This window comes from Dromaius novaehollandiae, chromosome Z, assembly GCF_036370855.1.
Source record: "Dromaius novaehollandiae isolate bDroNov1 chromosome Z, bDroNov1.hap1, whole genome shotgun sequence".
Classification (NCBI taxonomy): Eukaryota; Metazoa; Chordata; class Aves; order Casuariiformes; family Dromaiidae; genus Dromaius; species Dromaius novaehollandiae.
This window is the reverse complement of record NC_088132.1, coordinates 37,377,963-37,404,728: the sequence shown is the minus strand read 5'-3', so window position 1 is coordinate 37,404,728 and position 26,766 is coordinate 37,377,963. Positions and strand designations below refer to the sequence as shown.

At 40.0% G+C, this 26,766-nt stretch overlaps 1 long non-coding RNA gene across 1 annotated transcript in view; it reads right to left on the bottom strand.

Annotated features, from left to right (window-relative positions):
• Positions 1–1,486: 1,486 nt before the first annotated feature.
• The window catches only part of LOC112992392 (uncharacterized), a 68,581-nt gene continuing 43,301 nt past the window's right edge, over positions 1,487–26,766 (bottom strand). Inside the window, exons 9-10 of the long non-coding RNA XR_003261521.2 lie at positions 9,027–9,171; positions 1,487–4,954 (exon numbers count right to left, since the gene is read on the bottom strand). This is a non-coding gene — a long non-coding RNA (uncharacterized LOC112992392). The remainder of the gene's footprint in view (positions 4,955–9,026; positions 9,172–26,766) is intronic.

Sequence of the window (26,766 nt, the reverse complement as noted above, 5' to 3'; positions counted from 1 at the left end):
ATATTATCCTCATCCACATAGTGTCAGAAGCTCTGGCTAATTTCTAGTGCTGATCCCATTTTCTTCTATCACCAATATTTGCCCTTTCCTCACAATAGCAATACATCTAAAAAAGCAGCCTATTTCAGTCTAATTCCATTTCAGCTGGCAAAATTATTTAATCTGCTAGATAAGGAAATCTCAAATTTACCAAAAAAGAAAGCCACACTCTTGTGAATTAGCACACTCCCTCGAACCTTGGTGAAACTTCTCCATGTTATTTCCCTAAACTAAGAGGTCATTAGTGTCCTCCTAATTTCCTTCTCTAGCTCCATTCTTCCAAAATTTGTATTTCTATATCCATGCAAAATATTCCATGCAAAGCATGCAAAATGCATGGAGTTTTTGCATATAGGATTCTCCATACTGCAAAACTAACTTCTGTTGTTCATCAGTTGCTGGTCTTGACATGAGACTAGCTGTAGCTCAAGCTAACTGATTAGCACTCCGGTACGGGCTCATTGAATGAAATGGCAAAACTATTGACTGCTGGAGCTCAGAATCAATCTGAAGCCTCTTATTCTGCAAAACACCTATACACAGAAGTAATTTTACACGTGTGAGTAATCCCATTGTGTTCAAAATAACCTCCCATCAGCAAGACTGAGCTTGATATTTGAATGATTGTTTAGCTCTGAATTTTTTAGCTCTGATCGCTTCACCCTGAATTTAAATAACTCTTTGGCTATGATGGGAAAAGCATGCAGTCCATGCTACTGTCGATATTTGCATACAACTGCCTGCTTCCAAAACTGAAGCCTATAAAAAATAGCCCATCTAAAACAGTTGCCCTTCCTGAGGAGCTGTTTTCTTACTAGAAAGGCGCTAATTCTTCATGTTATAAGATTAACACACCGTGTGTTTAACTGGATGGCGGGAGGTGCTATCATAAGCTATTATTTCAGCAAGTGTATTTTTAAATGCCTCTGTGAATCAACCTGAGCAGGCAGCTAAAAGGCAGGGGCGGGGAAGGGAGCTCATGTACAGCACGATTTCGGCCCGCGGGAGAAAGCGCCGTGGCTGCGCGCGGTCCAACCCCGTCATGGCCGCTCCACAACCGAACATTTGATGCACTCATCAGTGTCAAGAGCAGAGGCAGGGAAGAGCCACAAAATGAGGCTGAAAAGCCTTGATGGCGCCAGCTGCTCTTTAACCTTGACTCAGCTGTGTGGGTATTAAAAAAAAAAAAAAAGAAAAAAAAAGAAAAAGGCAAGCAAGCAAGCAAAAAAGAAAGTAAGAAAATAGGACAGACCTGAAAATATTGCTCCCTCCAGATAACAGCTTTCTTCTTTCAGCTGCTGAAGTCTTATTTATTCCCTGTTAATAAATCAAAATATCAGAGCAGTCTTGTAGACACCAGTCTTAGGCTCCCCAAGGGAAAGTTAACATCTTTTTAACTCCTGGAGGCAATACAAATATTGCCTTCTAATTATTATTATTTGTGTGATATTTTTCAAAAAGAAACATTAAAAAAACACAACAAAATCCGTCTCTTCTTATTAGCTTTTTGGGGTGATTGAGTTGTTTGTTCATAGGAGGCTTGCACAGAAAAAGAATGATAATTTGAAGACCTTCAATAAAAGAGCAGTATCAGCATTTATTGCTCATGAAACAGAGAGATTTATTGTTCTTTAGATATGTAAGCACAAACATTTGGGAAGCAGGCACAGAAGCCTACAAAAAATTATGCAATGACTAATATTAACATAAAAAAGAAATTTCCCACTAAAACATGCTGTGGCTAATGATTTAAAATACTACTTACTATTTAAGTGTGGCTGTCCCTTAAACCCATATATTCTACAACCAAAGACATTTACTGGTGGATGGTTTTCCTTTTGGAAGCTCTCATTAAACACTTGATGTGAAACCCTGATGTCAAAGGTTATAGAAACACCCCATGAACTGGGTAAACTACGTATTTAAGTAGTCCTCTTTAAATTATTAATTTATGTCCATGTTGATAATCGCTAGGTCTTTGATTCATACTTTGGTAAAGACATCTGCAGCCAGCAAAGTTAGCCAGAGTCAAATGAAGGTTAATGGAGAAGAATTGTAAATACCCATAAAAAAGAGGGAGACAAACAGTGCAAAATGTGATCAGATTCAAAATACAAAGCATCCTCACATCTGTATCACACCAACTTTATTGAGATTTATAACTTCCACTGCTCGTTATTTGTTTTCATGTGCTTTTTGTACAGGGAGGTATCTGCATTGGACAAGCAGAATAAGCAAAAGGGTTGTGATTATATATTCACTGGGACTAGGAAAAAAAGGTGTGTTTAAAATAAAAGCTAATTGAAATCTTTGTTACAATCTACAGTGGAATTGAAGTACAGTATTTCTGCATTGCTTGCAATAGTTGAATTCATTTTCTGTTTATTTTGTTTCATCTTTCTGTGTCTCTTTCGGTATGCCTGGACCTGGCTGAAATGGAAGTATCTAGGAGCTGAGCTGTCCTCACCTTCATTCAATGTGATCCCTCTGTCATAGAAATTTAAATAAGCTTGAAACTTTTGGAAAATTTGGAGGCTTATTTCAAGCTCAATCTCCGTGCAGCTTAATTGTCTCTGGTGATGACAGAGAAGCGATGCAGCCGTTGATCTGGCAACTCTCAGTCAAGATTACACAAGCCAGATGCTGACTTCCCCCCTTGCAAAAAGAAGCTATCAAGCTCAGCATAATGCGTACCCCAGAGAATGAAAGGGACCCCTTCAGCCCGTATCCAGCACCAGTATGGCAGAGGAATGCCGACCAGTGACATTCCCGGTGCCGGGTCCTCCTTAGAGGTGACCCGCCGGCACCGGGAGCGGAGCCACGTGCCCAGTGTGGTTCCCTTGGGGGCTCCCAGGCCCGGGTGAGGAGGAGCTCGGCAGCATGGCCACAGCGTCACGGTCTCCAGCCTTGTGATTCACATTCAGGGCATCGCTTTTAACTAAGTTGTAGCCTCTCGTCTTGATCTGACATTACATATCACTCATCACTCTCTGCCAGAAGTGATATCAGCATCTGTAGCAGCTGTTGCATCTTCTGGATGGAAAGTCTCAATGTTTACCTTTAAAATGTCAATCCTTCTGCACTCTCAGCATTCGCAGCCCTGCTCATCAGTTTGTTCCCAGCTGCCCCAGAAATGTGTTTGGAATAAATGATGCAAGCAGGACAATTTAAATACAGGGAAGAAGCTGTAGTCAAAGTCATCTGCGGTTTTCACTTCACAGGTCAGTTCTCAGAGGGATCCTTTCCACAGCAATAGTGCTTCATTGTGATTTACCATTTACTTCTTGCATGGCAGGGACCAGCATAATTTTGATAACAGGCCTTCTCTGCTGAGATTTAAAGATGACAGAATTTCTCTGACACCAGACTTAGGTGAGTGCAAAGAGGTAGGAGACCAAAGCAGCAGGATGGCTATGGCAGCTGACACTCCAGCAGCTCTGCTATATTCAGACAGCACTGTGCACAATCAGGGGTGCAAAATAGGAACTTATCCCAAACCTCCGTGAAGGCCGTTAAGGCACCTGACTGCCCTCTCTAGCAAGCAAAGCAGGGGATGGACAAAGGGGTAGCTCGCGCTGCTCCACTGCCTGCCAAAAGTTTCTGGGTGGGCCTGAGCCATTCACAGTCCCTGCTGCCTCAGCCCCCGTCGGAATAGCTTTCTTTAAACTGAACCGGGATGTTTTCCTGGTATTTCACCCTCAGCCTGTATTGCATGCTCCTGAGTTTAAAAGCCTAGCGATTCAGATGCTATGCAAATAAATTGCAGGCTGCCTTGGCTCGCTTAACCCATTGCCACAATGAGTGTGACTTGATCACCAAATGGTGCAAGAGATAATCATCACAAGGCTTAGCTTTGGTGGATCAGCTACTTCCTAATCATTTGGAAGTCGTCATCATTCTGATACCAGGTCTTATATCTGCTGTATGTTATTCCTAGAAAATACAAAATAACATTTCATTGTTTTGGTGACAAGGTTAGCAGAGCAAATATTGTAGTTTATTTATTCAGAAAAACTCACTAGGCCTCCTTATTTGTCAAGCACTAAGCACATCGTGTGAACACAAAGTTCCCATTAACAGTGGCTCTCACAGCACATTCACATCCAGATCCGTTGCAGCTGAGTTCCTCAAACCATGTGGGTTTTGAAGGAAACCCCTGGATGCAATAGGGGTTGTCGCTGCTCTGCATCCACTCTCTTATGACACCATGTTTCAGAGAAACGCTGTCAGAAGGACTGAAATGTAAAAAACTGTAGAAGCTGTAGCAATCGGTACCCTCCGTCAGAGCTGGACAGGGCAAATCACTACTGAGCAAGTCCTAGAGGGCACCCTGCCAGGGCATCTGCGAGCCCTGTGCTTCGAGTTTGGGATGGAAACATTTGGCCTGCGCAGCTTCTGTTTCCACTTTATCCATGGTGCCTCCCCTCTCCCTCGGCGGGAATGCAGCCTCCGAGACTGCCAATCCAGCACCTACTGAAAGCACAACATTCGCTAAGAAACGGGAGAGAAAAAAACATTTTCCTTGGATCTCCAGTCCATGCTCTGCCCATCCTCTGCACTGTCACTGACGAGCAAGCCTCTGTTCATACATCTGCACCACATAAAAAACCACATCTAGGACAAGCTGCTTTCTGCTGTTCGTATGTCTGAGGCATGGACTCGATCATCCAGAAGCGCGAGGGGTAGGACACAGCCCAGCTCCCATTCATTAAAATCACACAATATTATTGGCTCCATTGACCCCTTGCTTGGAACATTTCTGTGCAGCCCGCATGCCTCTGCGGGTACGTTACCGTAGGGTTCGAAGGCTGCTTGTCAGTGGGATAGCCACCGGTTTTCTGCCTGTCTCTTTCTCACAGGCGGATCAGGGAGTGGTGATGAACTTCCACGTGCTCTTCCCTCTGAGCCACGATCGCTGGGGAACAGACGCGTACCATAAATGTTTTCCATCAGTGGGTACCTATGACTGTAATCATTCATCCTAAACCGTGGATTTTTGATAAGGTATTATAATGCAAACTGTGACTGAAATTTGATTTTGCTGTTGCAGAAAGAGAGGGAGAAATGGATTCTCTAAGGCAGAGTGATAATTAAACTCAGGAGCACTAGCAGAACAGCTGAATGTAATGGATAAGTAGTTGCTATCCTGCAATTATATATTAGGGTATTAGTGATCTCAGAAATGGTTTGCTATTCCATCAATGAATCCATCTGGATCATTGAATTAAAAAAAATCTAATTTCATTATGAGTCTTGGGGGCTATTGTACGATGTCTGCTTTTGGCTCTGTGTTAACAGCCTACCTCATTTTACTCGCTCTCTAAAATGAGATGTGGTTTCAAAGCAGCAGCTTTTCAACGTTTCCATGAGCAGACATAACGTACTTCAAAGCACATGATGTAACCTCACTCCACACGGGAGCTCGGGTAATGCCCCGTACACAATATGTCATGTATAAAAGTACATTTTTAAAATAGTCTCCTTGAAGAAAAGAACAGTTGTGCTCCAGAGTCATTGTTAAACCCTGTTTATGGGCATTTCACTGACACAAAGGTATTTTTGTCCCACTAAAAGAAGTTAACTTAATTAACAGTGGAGTCCTCCTGGGAAAGCAAAAATTCCTGTAAGAGATTCTGAAAGTAATTTTCCACATTTCCCAGTCCAAACCACATATGCAGAGATAGGAGCTACACAAAAGATGCAGGTATCTAGATGATGAATAGATAAATATATTTTATATGTGTGATGTATATATCAATATCTTTTTCACGCACAGACACGCATCTAAAAACCCACTTCTGGGAAACTGAAGAAAACATCCAGTTACCAATTTAAAAAAATGATGGAAAGGGTTGGGGTTTTTTTGGTTTTAAACAATCCAGATAGAAAGAAAGGGGAAAAAAAAAAAGCCCTAATTTTATAAACCCTGACACGTTAGCAGGCTAGAACTGAGCCTCTTTTGTAGTAAATTCCTAATTTGTTCATTTTACACTGCCTGAGTAACTAGATCAAAAAGCAGTGTCAAATGCCCAAAGCAGTGTTTGTCAGCAGTTCTTTTTTATTTCAAAGCATCTGAATAGAGGAAGGCTAGCGCTGTATTTCCAAACAGACAGAGGAAGGCTCTTGTTGGCAGCCCCTCGCTGCAGAATGAATACACGCCATGAGTAGAGACCATTTGTCTGCTGATTACAGCAGACCCCAGGGGAGCTGATGTTAGCTCTCATTTTCACCTCTCTTTCCCTCCCAGTGTCTCCTTGCTGTGGCAGCCCTGCCTCCCCTCCTCCTCCTCCTCGCCCCCGTCCCTCGCAGCTTTGAGCCGATCTGGCTCGTCGGTGGTATATTTAAGACTGTTTTCCGAATTAAAATCAGACTGGAATGTTTGAAATGTGTTGACTTGCCTTGAAGGTTAACGCAGAGAGGGGGGAAAAAAAGAGAGAAGCGTTTCTCATTTGGAATTCAGCACCGATCATAATGAATGCATTTGGTATTCATGTGAATCTCGCATGTATTTCCATAAGAGTGCTACTGTAATTTAACACTGGTACTAAAAACACTGAGGGGAGAGGGGCACTTAAAATAAAATGTCATGGAATAAAAAAAAGAAAAAAAGGATATACATTGTGTCTCCGCAGCAGCTCTACAGTTTGCCTGTTGTTTTAATACTTGATTTATAAGCTTTTCCTCCCTTCCCCCACTCATTTCCATAGAATTTTCTCAGAGAAAAGATGAGAAATATTCTTTTACTGTGCTAAATATGTAGCTTTATGATTCAGTACTCCCAGGGGCAGCGGTGATGTATGTGCTATCAAATTACATGGATTTTACACACCTATTTTCTCTGATATCCAATAAGAAATGTGTACTTACTGCAGTAACCTTGCATTACTCATGCTACACTTCGGAGAGACAGAGCACTCTGCACCAAGCACATTCAGTAGCCTGCTGTCTCATTTTTTCCCCCCCCTTACAGTGTTTTAAAGGGGAAAATATGTGTTATGCCCTAGCGAATCATTTCCTAAGATTCCTGATTTATTTTTTAAATAGGATTTGGGGCCAAAGTCTCAGTGACAATGGACTTCAAAGCAACATAGAATTACACTAGTGGAGAATCTGGTTCTTCTGATGTAAATCTGCCCATTCTTCCACTTTTCTCCCTTTTCACACACCCTGAGTGCATTTGGCAGTTTTCTCTTTTTTCGTTAGATTGTTGTTGCTGGAGCAACACAATGAACAAAGGCTTCTAAGGTTTAATTGCGGGAAAATCTATGTTTCTGTGCTGATCTTATAATCAGCCCTTCTAGGGTCAAAGAGTGTCTCCCTCGACCGTTCGGTGATTTTCACACTTACAACTTTGCTCATCTAAATCTTTATCGCAGAGCAGTATTTTTTCCCTCTAAAATCTGGAGTGGGTTCCCGTCTGTCAGGAAAAAAAAAAGAGTCAGAGGGAGTGAGCAAGAATGGGGGTAATGCCTGGATATGAGGCAGAGAGGAAGGTGGGACACAAACCTGTTCCTCAGGTAAGCAGAATCTCAGCTTTCGGCTTGATGTTCTGGTTTCAAGGGAAGAGCTTAAAAACGAAACCCTGAGTGGCTACTTCAGCTGCCCTAGCTGAGCCTGCAGAGAGCCCGACATCATCTAGGACATGGACTGATCTGTTTGTTCAAGAGTGGGGTCCAGTCCACTATGTAGAGAAGCTGTTCCCTTAAAGGGAATTAATTCCTCCTCTGCTCACAGGAAAGAAGTTGGGTATCCTGGCAGCTCCCTGAAGGAGATTCCGTCCTCCTCAGTTAAGGAGATTAGGAGCCCAGGCTGGTCAAACCAGATCTCCTGGAGCCTCCCAGAAACACGTCTCTCTGCTGATTATGCAAAAGTCTCTTTAGAAGGACTGCTTCAATAGGGGCCTAAATTCAAATGCTACTTGAATGCATGAGATAAGAGGGCTGAATTCTACACTAGTAACCAAAATAGAGAAAATACTTTCACTGTTGACTATTTCAGTGTTCATCAACATATGCATGAACAGAGAGAAAGCATCATGTTATGATACACGTTCTGCTCTGCATAGCTCACTATGGGTTGGGTCAAACGAGCCATTTACATTGCACAGAGGGACAGCAAAGGAAATAGGAAATATCTTCAGTTATGAGACTTAACAAATATCAGTACATCCATTCATTTTACATACACAAAAAATATTTTAGATCAGTTTCATTTCTTTTCCTCACTCACTCTGTTATAAAATATCACTTAATTACAGCCAGTCTGGTTCTGATGACTCAGGGTGCAGGTCTTGATTTAGAACAAATTGCTTTGTCAGCATTATTTCATGAGCCCAACCTGTTTTTATTTTAACAGTGACTGAAGTTAAAGGCAGATTTATTTATTTATTCTAGTAGACCACTAACAAAAGAGGGCGAGGAAATGTCAAATTGCTGAAAATGAACTAGACCACCATGCCATGAAAGGGGGATACCTCAGTATGTTACCATCACAGTAGTTCTCTTTGGCTGGGAGCAAACTGAAATGGTGGGACTGAGGTGGAGAAAGCATTACAAAAAGCCCAGCTTCACATTTATTCTTGATCGGAGGGTAAGGTTAGGTGTCCGCTCTTCTAGTAACGCATGAGTTTAGGTAAGCAGAGATTGCTATATGTGAAAAAACACAGGACTCATGATCAAAGCCTACTTGCCCTACATCCAAGTCTTGCAAATATATATGACTTCAGTACGTATTTTATCACAGTCACCACTACTCCATCTATACAGAGTTTTGAATTAAATGACATTTCTACTTTGACTTCTATATGAGGAAATGGAATAGTCTTTGTGGACTGAGTTATAAATGCTACTATTTTATAGATAGATGGGTGGATGGATGGGTAGATAGATAGATGTTACAAAGAACATATCAGGTGACGCTTCAAAAAATACAATAGGCAAAATAAAAATTAATGTGTTCACTTATAGGCTAAATTTTTTCATTCTTACCCACACCAAGGCTGTAATCTTATTGACATGTCTCCCAAAGCTGTCACTGGTGAGTCGTTCCTGCCTTTCCTTGTCCTCCACATCGTGTGGTGGCTCATTTTCTCCCAGTGTACTCTTTCTCAGTTGTGCTGGTACCTCTGCAGGACTGTGTGATGAATAAGGATTACATTAGGTAGAAAAAAGTGACTAAGGAAGTGCTAAAGCCAGCACAGCCATTAAGAGGAATGTCTGTGGGAACACAGCTGCAGCTTATGGGACACAGAATTGCAGCAGCTCCATTCACATTCTTCTCCTGAGTGACAGTAAATGACAGTCAATGACCTCTTAGTCCATTGCAAACACCACCCATTCAAAATGATATCAGCAAAGTTTGCTTTTCCTTACCTTTGCTGTAGAAAATATACTTGTATTTGTTCACTTACTATGTTTCATGCAATATGTGATAGTTTTCAGTTGAGGTCTGGCACCTTTTTAAAACATGACAGCTTGATCATCTGATATATAGCCATACAATCAAAAGCACTACTTCACTCCGCATTGCTACTGTGAGTCAGTCTGAAAATGCCCTTTCAGATGGTATAGAAGGCATTATCCATGTATGTAGTCATGCCAAATTAAATAGCTTCTAAAAAAAAAAGCGGAAGAGACTAAGCTACAGAAGATCTCCAAAATGTTTGTTAGACTGGAAATTTTCAGTCTCGATAGGATATATTTTTGATTTAATGGAATTGGGAGGGGAAAGGGGAAAGCAATTCTAAAAGTAGATCAATAAGAGAATCATTTTCTAATTGAATTGACTGAAAAGTGGTTACTTGACCCTACAAAAGTATATTAATATGCTTAACTTTTTATTTATGATCAGGGATTTGGGTAGGAACAGGCTTAGATAGGAACTGTGATAGCAATTTATGTAGGAGCATAACATCCTGTAACAAGAAGAGAGTGATGCATCTTGTGGCACTACTGGGCAGACTTCTTTTATCCCACTCCCCCTAGGTTTCCACGTAAATCTGCTCTTGGATAATATAATTAGGCCTTGAAGTTCCAGTCTGGAAAAACTCTAAGTATCTGCTTAGCTTTAGGATTTCAAACTGTCCTTTGGACATCATCAGGTCTGTCTTATTTCAAGTTATGCCTATGTTTAACACATCCCTGGTTCAGTGCCTCAGTTAGAAGCAGCAATTCTTCTGACAGGGTAGCCTTGTTAAATTTTATAGGTGAAATTAGTATTTTTTAACAACCAGGTACCCACTCTGTTCTCCAGAATGAAGTTGCTGAGTTATGACATGCTACTCTCTATTCTGGCTTATTGACATTCAGTTGTCACCTTACAAAGCAATGGCATCCAACACGTGATAAGCAACACTCTCTTATAGTGTACCTTTATGAGAGGTAACATCAGGCTGCCAGATCCACAGCAGCATCTTTAGTCTGGAAAGTTTTAAAGCACCTCACTGATAAGGAAAAAGTAGTGTGCTCTGCTTTATTGGTTTATAGAGAATAATCCTAAAGCTCAGGTTCTCAGCCGAGCTTTTCCTGAACAGCCCACTTGCTAGACCTGTAAATCCAGCTAAAAACTTCCCATAAGAGGGATCTTGGTGGGGTTTATGTTATTGCCTAGCTCTGGCCAAAGGAAAACTACCTTGCCACAAGAGTAGCCTAAGAGAGCCTAATAGTAGCCTAAGAGAGAAATAAATAAAAAGTACTACTTTAAGACTGCGTAAATTCAGTTTTTTTATCCTTACGGATACTGAAAATGGAAAGAATACTTTCCACAGACTAAATTTCAAGCTGTAAATCTCTGAAGTCCTTACAGCACACAACCCCCAACATATGTTGAATGAGTCAGAGAGGATGACTGCTGCATTAAGGAAGACGGGGCCATAACTACAGGGGAGAATCATTTACTAGAAGAAAGATCAGCAACATCAACATTTTCCAGAGGAAATTTGTACAGGCACTTACTAACTGGATCTATTCAATAGCAAATTCCAGCTCCACCAGCAATCAGAAAGTATATGCACAGACAATTCTAGGTGTCTCTGGAATTAGTCATTTTCCTATTAACACCTGGAAGACTCTCCAGAGCATACAGAGAGAAACTTTAGTAAGTTCTTTACAACAGGAGTTTCTTCTCACTTTGCATTACTGCAGTGCTTTAATCAACCCTCACTTCAGGCCTCAAGCTATTATCAGAATACACAAAAATTAGACTATAAATGAGAACCATACCTTTGGTTTAAACAGTTACCACTTTTACTATACAATTTAAAATTATTTCAGCCTATACATACAGACATTGCCCTTTACATCTTCTTGCACAAGACTAAAGATTATTAGTCTACATAAAAAGAACAGTTTCTGAGACAGGAAAATGCCCTTGGTGAATTGAGTTTCCAGTCAAGAACATTTGGACCTACAAAAGAGACTCAGCCTTGAGTAAAGCCTTTCACATGGCTCTTGAATTTCCAGGAACAGGTCTGCGAGAGCTGGTCCTGAATCTCCATAATATTTACTATCTAGTTTAATGATCCGAAAGTCTGTGCTGAATCAGAGGTAGAAATGTTAAAGTAATTACCCTGGAAAGTCAATTTAATGAATGCCCAATATGTGAAAGCATTATTTCTGTAATCTTTTCTATTGCCCAATTTATCATTTTTATTGTTCATTTACTTATGTTATATAGTTCTGGTATGAATTATATTCTCTAATATTCATTTTTCTTCAATATGTCTTGTTAGATAGCTAGTGAAAAGATCCTCTTTACAGAGAGCCCTTTGTACTTGAGAAAACTTTGAAATATAATATATCTAAACATAAATCCATTTCCCTCTCATGTTTTTGGATAAATTCCCATGCTCCTTGCTATAATTATCAGCAATATTTATTTGAACAAGTACTGTCATCTTCACTATTTCTTTTCACTTTCCATTTGGTTTGAAAGCATGGCTATATTACTGAATTTGTGGCTTCCAGTGTCGGGCCTTCATCCTGCGAAACCTTACCTGCATCCATAAATTTATTCAAACAAATAATTCCTCGAGTACTTAGTTGAAGCATATAATGAGATGCATTACACTGCACGCAAATGCAATTTCTAATAACATCCAGTTCTAATACAACAGGTTTGTATGATGGAAATGCAGTACCCTTGCCTAAATTCAGGCACGAGATGAATAAGTGGATGGAGAAAATGATGTTCTTTAAAAGTACAGGGATTAGCAGGGAAAAGTCATCTCTCAATATGCTGTGACTCGGAAATTACAATTGGAAGAAGATTCCTGAAAGAGCCTGTAGGATCTTGAAGGTTTGGGAATGATCAAATACTCTTGAGATTAGAGTTCTATGTGATAGTGCTTTCATTAGCATTTATAAAAACAGCCCCCTTAAAAACTTGAACTAGACTAGTTGAACATTATGGAAGACACCATAGAAAAGAAGACCATGCCACTGCACATTTGCATTTTTAAAGTTTACCTAGATACTCAACCTGAAATGGATTGATGAGCAGATGGCAAGAGGTAAGTGAGATACAAATTGTCAGAAGACAGTATTAGAAAATAAAATTAAGTAAAATGGAATATTAACAGAACAAGAGCAAGGAGAAAACGTGAAGAAAAAGGATGAAGAGGACAAATGTTTTGACAGCCATGGGGTTCCTTTGCTCACCTTCCATTTCAGGCCATGGAGTGACTGAAGCACAGCCAGACACCATCGCGTACAGAGACCTTATGGTAACTGGCATGACATCTACCTCTCAACAGGAAATAAAGGTGTGCTTACTTACAGCTATCCTATCTCCCACTGGTGCAACCGTTCCCCAGGAGGACCCTCTGCATCAACAAGAAAAGGAGATTACTGTGACCCCCATTGGGGACTTAGGGACTGTCTGCCATGTTCTTAAGAGGGAGAGAGATTAGGTCTTATTCCTATAAGCTAATACTGGCAGTTTTTAAAGGTATAGGTTGAGGAGCATAATGGTGATTGCAGTTCTGGGGAAACAGCAAGAGGAAGGATATAATACAATAAAGAGCATACAAGCCACTTCATGGGATAGAGACAAATAGTTTTGTAGGGATGTGTGTTAATTGCTGACTTTGGCATTTCTTGGCAAGATGCATTTTCTTGAACCTAACCCCAAGCCCAGTGTTAGCAGTTACTAGAGGGCATCCCTGCAAATGAAGTAGTTTCAGTGCTGAAAACCACCAGCAGCAATTCCTCCCTGGTGTGGCAGCTATGGCATACCTTGGGTCTGGAGGCATGGGCTATCTGCTCCATCTGCGTGACTCCCCTTATGCAACTCACATGCAAAAGAAAGCTGCATTTAAACCTTCAAAACAGTGATCCTGCCAGTAAATATTCCACTGGGGACAAAAATTCACAATCCAGAAATGTGAAGGGTTCATTCACCCACACACGGGACAAATAACGGCTTAGCAGGAATTGGTTTACAATCCTTGCGGACTCCTGTAGAGCTAATAAGTCTAGAAATACCACTTGAATGGAATCATATGATAATCATATGATTATATTTTTTGATACATTGCATAGAGCTTAAGTATAAAAATAAAAATGCATTTAGAGCTTAGGCTGTCCTTTATTGTACCAAATTAAATCGGATTTAATGCCTAGTTGTGTGTCATGCAGATCAGATCCATTTGTACAAGACTGTACAGTGTGGAGCTGGTTCAAATGAATGAATAGCTTTCTCATTACTTCACCCTATTCTGCTGTCTCTTTTCCTGTCCTTTGTAATGTAATGGAGGACAGCTGTGGCAGTGAAGTGAATATTAACTAACCTCAGCGCCTCAGCAGATTGTGACTTTAATCCCTGCAAATACCACTAAAATCAAAATTTAATTACACTCAGCGTAGCTCTGTTAATGCCTGAAAAATATTTAACAATTAGTGGTTGGCTTAATTAAGCAAACTGCCTTTCACAAAGCAACCTGAAAAGTTTCTCCCCCTATTTTATCCCTCAGACTAATTAGTCTGATGTAAGCTTACAGCACTTCCTTTACTGTTACTGAGTCTGCTATGTAGCTGATCCAGTTTCTGGGGCTTAACAGTCTTTAATGGAGAAGAAGTTGCTACAAGAAAAAATAAAGATTCACTGAACATTGTAATAACTTAAAAATGAAGCCATGCTTTTTTGTAAACTGGAAAGAGTTATTTATTCTTATGCAGAGATATAGTTCAATATGACTTAGCTATGATCATATTATTTACATGGATTTAGTATGTGTTGAATAACATGTAAATTAGGGTACAGCCACTTCTATCAGAGCACAATGCCCTGCACATCCAGAGCATAAAAAGATGTTTACATCTATGTTTAGAGAAAAGGGTTGGCCCTGAGTGGCCTGAATTGGGTATTTGTTTTGAAAATCTCTAATAAAGAACGAGAACTACAGGGTAAAAGGTGGCTCACAGCTGACTTTGACAATGAAGTCTTGTTATTTCAATTAACATGACGCTGCTTTGATCTTGTTTGCTTGTGCCCTTATGATACAACACCCATTTGCCTTGTGGCTGTGGATTTCCCTGAAGTTGCATTCCTGAATACCTAACACATGACTCTACAATTACAGATGCACTCTGTTTCCTTTCTGAAAATAAAAGTAAATAAGGTTATGAGCACTGCTAGAGTTTCCTGTAAACTGTGTTTTGGGTTACAACATTGCCATCCGATACCCTAGGAAAAACATCATTTACTGTTGAGCAGTTGAAAGAGCAAGATACATCATTTAAGTATTTGCAATATTAATTTGATGGCACAATTCTCCGTGCTATACTAGCTACTCACTAGCACAGATTCATTTAACTGTGATGGCAGGTATTTGCCTGAGGACAGTTAATTATACAGATTTTCAGCTTTTCAAGATAAAGTCTTGCAGCTCTTTACCATTATACAGTTGATGAGTGAAAAATTAATCCAACATTTGCCAAGTGTATAAATATGTTTTGGAGAAGTAAGTATCTTGCCATTATCTTCATATCTTACCCACATATTTCATAGAAGTGTAATGGAAGACTAATCACTTTAACAAAGAAAGGGTGAAGTCTCTCTGTAAGGGCCATTGTTTATACAGAAAGCAAATTTTTAAATCATCTTTTTTATCCTTAAAAAGTTACACTTCATACCCCTACAGTCAATACCTGGAAATTCATAATGTTCAGTATGAGTCTACTGGCAAGTTTATATCCCAATCAAATTATCTGGACAAGTGGAGAATGCAGGTTTACTGCCGAACTAGCTAGGTAATAAGTAAAATGTGTTCAAGAAATGAGATTGCCTTAATCCAAATATACAAGGCTTACTGAGCTACAAAACTGATTAAGACTATTTTAAATCAAAGTGGTCTATCCCTTTCACATGCCTGTCTCCCACTGGGAATTACAGGCACACGCTCGAGCTGTCTACTTCCTACCATGGATGCATTTTATGCACTATAGCTGAATTGCTTGTTTCGATCTGATACTTGTATTTTACTCCATCCATGTAGGGCTTTTTTCCATTTTGAAACACTTGAATTAGTAAAAAATTCTCTCCTGTGCCAAAGACAAAAGAAATAAGAATTAAAGCAATGACAAGTGGTATGTCTAAAAGAAAATTATGCATAGTTTGGTACAACTCAACATAATTGGCAGCCTTTGCTTCTGGGCTCATGGTTGATTGAGGATGGAGATTAAATTACCATTCATAATACTGGAGAGGTGGTCCATTCAAGTCATGGCTTAAAGACTGAATATTGACTGAAAAATGTAGAGAAGCACCTGGCAACTGTATAAATCTTTTTCTGGGAGTAATTTAACTTATTATGAAGGGTGGGAAAAAGGTATATTGCAAAATTGAAAGAGGTGTAAAATTCCTTTCAGCCATCCTAAAAAAAACCCAAGAAAAGCACTTTTAAAGGCTTTGTGTGACACCTGTATCAGCTACAAATGCTTTTGTCTACAGCATCATGTAAAAGTAACCATCTTTCTGCAAATGTACACCTGCATTACTGTTAAGCAAATGTTCTTTCACCATCAAATTCCATTCTTCCAGTATGTTTGCTCATTGAAAAACGCATAACAATCCTCCTTAATGATACAAATAATCCACTTAAAATGGTCTATTATACATCTTTTCCAATCTCCAAAAGCAGTAACACTTTTGTTTTTTTAGTTAAATGCTGATGAATTTCATAATGGTATAATATGCTTAAATGGTCTTTGAATTTCACAGCAAAAGAGCAGTGTGTGTTGAAAAACAAGCAGAGATGATCAAACTCAAATCACCTCAGCTCCGCTGTCACAGGTTTTCATCCAAATGAACAAGAACTCTCCCCATTGTTTCCAGCGAGATGGTGGTACCAGCCTGCGGCTTTCCTTCCACTAGGAAACACACCTGTAAAGCTCAAGGTTAGAGCTTACAACGAGTCTCACAAAATTGGACTTTTTGGATGCTCTTCCATCTCTTGAACATTATTTACTGTAAAACTATGGAAATTCCAAAGCTGAGGACAAAACCACTAAGTTGTATCTGTGCATATAAGCGTTGAAGGTGAAATCTGGTCTTCTGCAGCACTCCTGCCACTCTTGCTGAATTTGAAGTGTACGTACACATCTGAGCAAAAGTGGTCTCTTCATTATGCTCGCTGGTGTATTTATATAGTCTATGGCCAGAAGCACAGCTGGCGTAAGCTGGCATAACTCTATTAACTCATTTCGCTAAAATACGAACCAGGAAAGCCTGGTGCGGTGCCGGTGCAGGAGTGCGGTGCCGCCGCGGCTGCCGGGACTGCTCCTGGCCCCGCGGGAAGGGCAGCGGCCAGCAAAGGTTGCCGGGACTGAGCTGTGCATGGGCACCTCTAGGTTGTATAGCTGCTGCCCTATTGCATTTTAACCCTCTACCTTACATGCAACATTATTTCCTGAATGCAGGCAAGGGAAGCAGGGTCATAGAGCTCTTTAGCCCCACATTTAAATAAAACCAAACCAACCAATCTCCCTCGGCAACCTCTCCCATCTCCTGCCTTGCACGTCTTCCCCAGCCAAAGAGATCCCTTAGCTGTTGATAAACTTGTAGCTTGAGGTCTAGGAAAAAGCGTGCCAGAATATAACAGCAGGAATTTTCCACTTCTTTACCTTTTCAATTAATAGCTCTAAAACTGCATTTCTTTTCTAACAGGTATGATTGCTTCCATTATATTACACTAAAGTAAAAACACCCTGAATCTTAATCATGCACAAAAATGAATCCTGAAATAATACAGTATGTGTTGACAAGAATCAGTTAAGCCATATCTGAGTCTAAGGTGAATTTTGTGACAGCAAATGTAAATCACTAGATTTACTTTTCCTTTTATGTTTGTTTTATTCTTTTTTCTCTGGCATTTGCCAATTGGCCAAGTGAGTCTTTGGCTCATCCATAAATAGGCTAACACAAGTGCTTTAAAAACAAAAAAATAGGATATTTGCAAGATGATAAATATGTCTGAATAAGACTAATGAATAATATAAATGAAAAATATTCTGAACTCTCAATAAAACCAAATGGAAAGATCAAGGATAGATGTCACTTTTGATGCATGTCTGGCATAAAGAAAGACAGCAAATAAAGCCAAAAAATGGTGCAAAACTAAAAAAAAAGTTGGCAGCCTTGAGCCATCTTACAGAAAGGTAGATTGAAATAGCACGTATTCGCGCATGCACTTTGTATCTTAAAATTAAATCTATCCAATCACGCACTCAACAGATGTAAGAGCAGGTTCTGATGACTTTTGCAAAACATTAAGTAGTAATTAGGAAAGCATCCAAACCTACTCAGCAAATTAATAGGTCTAGGAAGTTCATATTGGATTTGCCTTATATTTGCTCACCATGATCATTTTTTGTGAATAGACCAGGCTCTTGCAAACGCTACAAATCAGTTTAATATATAGCAAAATGAGTGTAATGCTACAACAATAGTGTAACAAATCAGAAGCATTAGAGGAGGTCATAGTGAAAGGAGAACAGCTTTCTCCATCACTCTTCATGCTTGTGAGTGGAGTCAAAATCACGCGTTACTTTCCAACAGTCTGGCATGTTTGAAAACGTCATCGTTCATGAATGTTTTCCTTGTTGCCTGCTGACGTTGCTACTAGTCAACATTAAAATATTTCTCAAGTGCTGCATAGGTGAATCATTAGACACTATTTCTTGCACATTTTTTCTGTCATTCAGGAGAGCTGTGTATAATAAATGGGGTATCACTAAAACACCTGCATTAACTGACATCATACTTCTGGCCTCTACAACAAAAATTTCCCTCACCCGTTACTAAGTTGGTTATTAAGAAAAATAAGGAGTAGATATTTTATTATACATAAATTGCACTTACTTGTGGCATAGAATGACCTTGAAAACGGTGGCCTGTGCATTACATTATGGAACATATAATACCAGAGTCCTTGCAGAAGAAAACTTCTGAAGTTAATTCACTGCTAACATTTCAAAAGCAAGTGAAACTGGAAGTAGTAAAATATGTTATTACAATGATGTTTAAAATGTGTCAAATTTCATCCATTGTTATAAAAGTTTTCAGGGGTCATAACATAGTATCTACAAGATGATCTTGGGATTAAAAAATGAGGGTTTTATGCAACATTTTAGCCTCAGCCAAGACTAACTTGAATGGGTTTAGGAAAGTCCAGCCTAGTTTTGGAAGAGGAAAATTAAGGAAGGGAAACTAAAGAAAGTTAAAATTAGCGTTAAAGCTTATTGTATCTCATTCTGCTTCACATAATATCAGAGAGGGCTCCAATACATACATCATAAAAGTGATGCTACGAAAAAGGATGGAATGATTAGTCCTGACTAACAAGGCCTACTCTCAATTTCTCCTTGAATCCAAACCAGCCTTTTATTTTTAAATGTTAATATGCTATGTTCCCTTGACTTTTGTGCCTTTTCAATTCTGCTCCAAGTAGAGGTACAGAAAGGTGAGGACGGTTATTGCAGTATCGTGGCCGGCACTGTCAACAAACCGGAATCGGACGAATTCTACTTGCACAAATCTTCCAAGGTTCCAGGTAGTTTCCAGGCAATTATTGTGCAAGTAAATCTAAGTATCTGTACTTCTAAATTTCTTGTCTTTGGTGTTTTGACATGTTTAAGATTATTGAGAAGCAATAATTTAAGACCCAAAGAAATAAAACCCAGTATCATTACACTTTTCCCTCTTGCCAGTTGACCTATGTAAAAACAGCTTATATCTTTTGTATTTGGTAATGCTGTTTTTCACAGTTATAAATCATCCCATGTTAGCTCTTTCAACACTACAGCGAGAACATAAACTCTACAAGCAAAAACAAACTGTATCAATTTTAGACTCAGATTGGTGGCGGTCATGTTGATATATTCCATTTTTTATTAGCAAGGGAGTGAATCCAAAATATAACATGCTGGAACATAAACACAGAGCTCACATGACCTCTGTGCACTCATGATGAAATGTGTAACCGCACTATGCATTAGAGAAGCTATAATTTTTCGTTCTGATTCAGAAACTGCATTCACATCACCAGAATGAAGCATTATATCAATGAGACATATGGTGCTGTGGTTTAGACCACTGCATCTTGGATATGATCAGCCTATTTGCATAACTCCTACTTAATGTACTTGTGTCATGGAACAGTTATGTGGGAAACAGCTGCTTCGTATGTGGGAGACAACCCCTTCTGTTTCCAAAATACATGGATGAAGACAGGAACAGGGAGGCAGGAAAGGCAGAGCAGCAAAGGCCTGTCCTGGATGTGGACAACTGGGCATTAATGATGCGAAGGGGCAAGAGCCCCTTTTATAAACCAAGGTCTCAGAAGTTTCAGACTGTGGGCAGTGCAGTCTGGTAGCTTTTTTTTCTCCACCATTTGCCCTGGCCTAAACCTTTCTGGGCTCAGGCTTTGGATGTGTTACGTGGATTACATCCTTTTGACGAATTTCTCTAGCATACTGACATTAGGCAGCTTCCAGTGAATGAAATATCAGATGAAATCAAGAGATTGACAATGACACGAGGCAGGGAGTCTGCGTGATCCTGAGACACAAACACAGACATCTGCCAACAAGGTCAAAGAAGAGAAATGAATGTATTTATGTTGATGCTGAAAGCATCATCCAGGCAGATGGACATCTGGACTCTGCAAATGTCAAGATGTCCACAGCACTAGGACGGATACATGACGAGGGAGTGATCTGAATGCTACCAGTTGTTTTCTACAGAAAAACACAGCAGAGGCAACAAACATACTGAAGACAGCAAGAGTACCACTAAGTAATAACAGTCATGAAGAATTTAGATTCGGATCACAAAGAACACAAATCACAACTAAATACAATCCGTTCTTCCTGAGGGGAGAAGTGTATTTCCTTGTATGTTATTCTAACTGCCTTTTGTCAAGTTATTTTGTCAGTTTTTCCACCAGGTTATGGTACAACCAACAGCAGGGTATGGAAATGTCATACTTGAACTGTGACTTCTGAAATGGCTCATGCATCTGGAACTACAGACTAGTTCAGACTACCTAGTCATTGAGCCCAGTAGTCTGCAAGCACAGTCCTGAAATGTCCTTAGAATCGGCATCTCATTTGTTCCCCATACGCAAAGGCATTTCTCAGTATAGTACTAAAAAAAAAACAAACAACCCCCCAAAAAACTACAGGGGATCAACAGCAAGAAGGACCAGAATGTGCCAGATGAAGGACACAAGAGAAAGAATAACACCACCATTTTCGTAGGTCCACAGAATAGCCAGGATATCACTACATAAAATTCCCATATGACACAGAAAGTAGATGAAGCATTGTGCTTCAGAGAAAGGCAAAGAAATCCCAAAGGTGCTAGCTAATTTTATTTAAGAAAAAATTCCTTCTTTTCTTGAAATCTCGCTTAAATCTGGAGCAAATTTTAACACTCTTAGGAATACCGACACATTCCATGTTTGTGGCTAAGACCAATCTCTGATACAAAAGAGGAAAAACAGATCCTCCCCGAAACAAAATTACACGTTGGGGAACACAAAGTAGGGAAGAGAAAGAGAGAGAAGTCCTCTCTTCCTGCCATAGGGAACCAGAAAAATCTTTAGAGTAGATAGGTCTCAAACAAAGACAATCAGCAGTGACCAAGTTTCTTTTCAAAATGCTTTAGAGATTCCAGAAAATCTGTCACCCCCATGGGAAACAAGTGCCAAAATGTCTCCAGAGCCATTTAGGTGCCTGCAGTACACTGGTGGCTTCCAGTTGCCGCTTGAGAAGGGGGAGGATAACACAGGATAACCTGTTATCGAGGCCAGTCCCATGCAGATCCTGTGGATAATGCAGATCATCTACGATGGCTTTAGGCACTTATGTTGAAGCATCTGAATTTTTCCATGGACCACAAGATTTAATTTCTAACTTAAAGATCACCATTATTGTGTCTTAGATTCTTTTCCATGAGCGTTTCAAAGTTTGTCTTAAAACTATCAAGGGTTGGCTTTCCTGTGTGAAAATCATTTCAAAATTTTAGTGCTCTGATGATTACAAATGTTTTAATTTCTAGTTTAAATATATTTATGACAAATTCATAACTCTCCACCTTGTGCTTGTTATCTTCTCATTTAAATAAGTATTTTTTCTCCTTGATATGGACCTCCCAAAAGTATTTAAAATGAACATATGCCCCTCCCCACCACCAGTCTCTGGTTTCATAGGTTAGGCATGACAGGCTCTTTTAACCCCCTCACCTGCAACAGATTTACAACTTTCTTAGCATTTTAGGACTTGGTACTTCTTCTGGTTTAGGTCCTTTAGAATATAAGTGACCAGAATTGTACCCAACAGTAAGATAAGATCTTACTTTGTAGCATGGTCTGGGTACTTTGCTATGTCTACTTAAAATACCTTCCTCCTGCACCCCAGAATCACATTAATCTTTTTCACAGCTACATCAACCTAGCAACTCTTAGTCATCCCATGATCGATATACTTATGCTTCATGACCACTTCAAATTGAAAAGTCTTGTTATTAGTGCCCAAGCGCATGACTTCACATTTTGTTCTCTTAAATTTCACTCCCATTTCTATTACTTCAGTCCACAAGGCCACCCAGGTCTTCCCGTACAATGACATAATCTTCCTCAGGAATGGGAATGCTGAAGGAATACGTGCCCACACTTTTCACCCAGGGATTTCCAGTCAGGTTTTTTTCTTTTGAATATTTGTTTGTTGGAGATTTGTGCCCCAGAGGCAGAGCAGAGGAGAAGCAGAGGCCCAATGCAACTTTCATATCTGAGGAAAAGCCTGAATGGGTTGCAGCTTAGGGATTTTTTGCTATAAATACATTTTATGTGAGCATGAACGGGCTGAGACCCTCCCAATCCAGCTCCTGTTTGGGTGTTTTGGGGGTGTGACGGGTTGGGAAGTGCTGCAGGGCTTGAGGGGACACAAAGGGACCCGGGAAGGCGCACGGCACTGGGGCAGCAGAGCCAAGGGTCACCCAACACCCCCGGCACAGCCCCGCACAGGGAGGCTGTCGTGCAACATGGCTTCTTATCCCCTTCTACTCCTGCTCCCCAGCTCTGTCCCCTCCGTAAATGCTACACCACCTTATTTTGCTGTTAGAAACCTTGTAGCATGCATCTTAGTACATTTTAAGTACACTCGTCTACTATTCAGTCTGAAATCACCATACCAAGCAGAATATCCTGAACATTTTAAAGAAAACCTCTAGTCACCACCCTGTTAATTATCCTCTGATTATACGCTGTTGCGGTTTCCCTTTTAGTTTCTTCCCCCTCCTCATTGCCATATTGATTGCCATCATCTCCATCCTACATAACAATTTACTACAGGACACTGTAGGAAACACTTTACTTAAATTTAGATAGATTAGGTCCACTGCATTAACCTTGTCAAAGAAGTCGGTTATCTTATCAAAAAAAAATATTAAATTAGTCTCACACAATCTACCTTTGATAAAACTACATTGCATTTTATTCTTTCCATTTGCCTCCATGCCCTTAATTACACTTTTCTACAAAAATCAGTTCCAAGACTTTACATGGTACTGAATTAAAACTTCTGCATTAGACAGATCACTCTCTGTTCCTCTCCACATACCTCCTTCACCCCATAGTTTTTGAATACAGGTACTATTTTGCCATTGCCCACTCTGAGCTCTCACCAATTCATTATATTGTTCTGGTATTAGAAAAATCATACTTCTACAATTTTTGCCAACACTTTTGATATTTTATGGCAATTTCTTCCCTTCCCCCAATATCCTTCCGTGAAGTGGTCAAAGTTGGGCCTGAATGTTAGATGTTGCAAATGCCTTATTTCCATGGCCTGCCCTGATCTCCATGACAAAATCCATCATTTGTTCTTGGGAAGTGCCCATTGTTTAGAGGAAAGTAGAACTATAGAGGATCCTCTTGCCCAAACTGAATCACCTGAAACAGGAAGGGATCTGCCAAAATCTTCGCTGGATTTTCACAACATTAAAATGTAAGCTTTTGCAAGCTTGAGCTTCCAGTGAAGCTAACATGCCCTAATAGCAATAGCATAGCTATGCAGGGTTGATTATGCGTTTAGCAGATACAAAATTTCTACCTAGAACAAACTGTTTCAGACATCTTTTAACCTGCTGCTGACCTCATAAATATAATACAAAAGCATGGGCCAATTTTACCAAAAGGTTAGCATTCAGTGCACCGTTGCAGCCTAACACAATTATTAGAAGTTATGTGTGCCAGACTGATTCCAGCAATGAATCAATGGAGAATTAGTAGTTAATATGAAAAGAGTACTTCATGGTACTTCGGACCAGTACCTTATAATGCCTTATCTATAATCAGGTCAACTCCCCCACACAACTTCTAGTCTAGCGGAGAGAAAGAATGCACACAGGTAAAATACGATCATACAGATCATTGAAACAAAGACCTACTATCAATATAAATATTTTGAATATATACAGTGTAGTCTTTATTCCCTACATTATTTCTAATATACACTTATAACAAGAAATGACTGCACTTGGAAAAGAATCATATTCTCTGTGTGTGGATGTGATACTCAGGATAACATGATAACATCTTTGGCTGGTCTGTCCCACCAGAGTCACAAAATGCAGTGTTTTAGAAACATCAGCATCTGAAAATCCATCCAAAACTAACTTTCATCAAGGAAAAATCTTGATTGCTTTTCAACACATGCAGTAAACATAAAAATGAATTATAAACAGCTATTTTCTTCCATTAGTCTGCAAATGAGGCCAGCATGTTTAGAAGTGCCTAAAGATTCATATACATGTTGTAGATGAATCCTAAAACACCGAGCCAGATTCCTAACATTTTCCTGTATAGAGTGTGATTTTCACTTGCTTACAAACTCTGCAGGAACAAATAAACCCAGGGGTAAAAGTTTCAGTCTTTTCTTCCTACCTCAGACCAAACTTTTTTTTTGCATCTGAGTGGAGGATTAAGAATCATTCTCTCATTACTGAACTAAGCTAATGCAAGGTTACACGTTTCCTCCCCTTGCAGCTGGCGCGAGGGTGCAGATCCCTAACACAGCCAGTCTCTTCTAACATAGCAAGTTGCAAAGACTTAGAGCCTTTATTTCTCAGAGTGTGCCAAAACGTACTCGACTGTGCTTTCTGTAGTTGGAGACCATGAATTCTTCAAAAACCCCAAGAATTGCACACCATACTGCCATAAGTGGCTTGTTCATGTAAGAGAGCAAAGATTACTGCTGCTCCTTGTCACTCCTGAAGTCTAAAGTGTTGATGACCCAGATAAGGGCATGTTGTAAAGTCCATATGATATATCCCCTATTTTTTTGCGTATAGAAATCTACATTAAAGAACATACAGAGAAAGAAGCAGAGACAGCAGTTTCCTATAATGGCAGTCAGCGCTCAGGGATAAAGGTAACACTCTTTGCATGTTGAAAGATTATGAGCTGATCATCTTAGTCACATTAAACATCTGTCATGTAAAGACAGACCAAAAAAAAGGAATAGAAAAGATTATAGAAGTGGTTTAGATACGAAAAAAATCAAGAACCACCATGCCAGGCTGCAGGGCTGTGTATGCTGAATAATTCATTAAATATGACACACAGTGACCGCAGTTGAGACTGAGGTGAGTGCCTGGCACAGGTAGCTGGGTGATGTGAAGGCCAGCGGGGGTGCCACCACCAAACCGGTGTCCTGGCCCTGCTCCTTGCCTAATCCTAGGCACGGGTTGGGTCAGAGGGCACTGACCAAGTTTTGAGCTTTCTGAACACTCACAACCAAGTGTGTGAGCACACATTTGCTACAACCTTGCTAAATAGTTTTGCTTTTGTGTTGCCTCGCAGAACAAAACCAAGGCTTGAAGAAAAGAGCATCACTGAGCTGGGGTGATTGAAAAGCCTGGGCAAGAAAGGGCGTAAAGGGTAATTTTAGCCTGGATGGTGCTGGTGGCCTGAGCAGCACAACAAGGGATGAAGAAAGTGTAAGTCAGTGCTTGCGCTCAGCGCGGGGGCTGGAAGGAGCATCAGTCACTTTGCAGCCAAGAAAACAGCAAAGAATTGCCGCTGCTCAGAGTAGTCTTCGGCTAACGTGAATTACTACAGACAGAGTAGTCTTGGCAAATTACTTGGCAAAGAGGTGTCAAAAGGTGCACTGAGGTGTGGCATTGTGGGCATGCTGTGGCACTGCCAAAGCATATACATACATACACAAGTATATACATGACATAATATTGTGCAGGGCCTTAAGGAAAGGCATTGCTCCGACTTTGCTGGGCCAGGACTACATCAATGCAGTGTAAGAACCATAGGGCAAAACTTGTTAGAGAGCACCAGGGACTAAACCATTTCCTGCAGTTCATGTGAAGACAATCAGCTTTTTGATTTATTACCTACCTCTTCACATGTTTACAGAACGGAGATATCCATTGCAATGAAGGCTCTAAATGCAAATATGCCACTTGATTATATTAACTGTAATTTCTAAAATCTTTCTCAGGAGATAATTGTCATACGTTCTGATCAAGGAGGGAAAAAAAGAGAAACGTTTCCTCAAGGCTGTACTACAGAAGAACCCAGCAACAGCTGTAAAAAGTCTTTATCATGGCTTTCCCTTCAACAATGTCACACTTCAGAAAAGTAAAGAGGAACAAAAACAAACCTTGCAAAGGCTAAGAAATGTTAATCTCACATAGCATTAAAAGTGCCACGAACAGCATGGAGCAAGCAGTGTTTGCTCAGAGCAATTAGAGAGATCAGGGCTGGTGAAATCCCAGAAACACGTTAGCTTGTAAAGTTTAAAGGACTAGAAATAATGGCTAGGAGTGAAGTTATAGGTCCTGCTGCTGCAGAGTAAGGGGAAAAAGGCAGGGAAGGCTGAGTTCTCAAAAAGTTCAGACTATTTAAATAGGTGTCTAAAGTACAGAATTCAGTCTCGTGGGGGATTTACCCATTGCTCCCCTCATTGACCATGGAGGCTAAGGGAACACAATTGATAAGTTTTCTAAATGAATCATAAATTGATAAATAAAGATAGTTCTACTCGCTAATGAAATACAGACAACCTGTGGTGTGATCAAAGCATGTAAAATAGAAAACATTGATTTACTGTTTATTTCTTCCCCTTGGATGCTTGAATAGCTCCTCCTTCCCCTTCTGACAATCTATTTTTCTCTGGCCACTCTCTGCATTGGTAAAGAATCTGGGTATGTGCC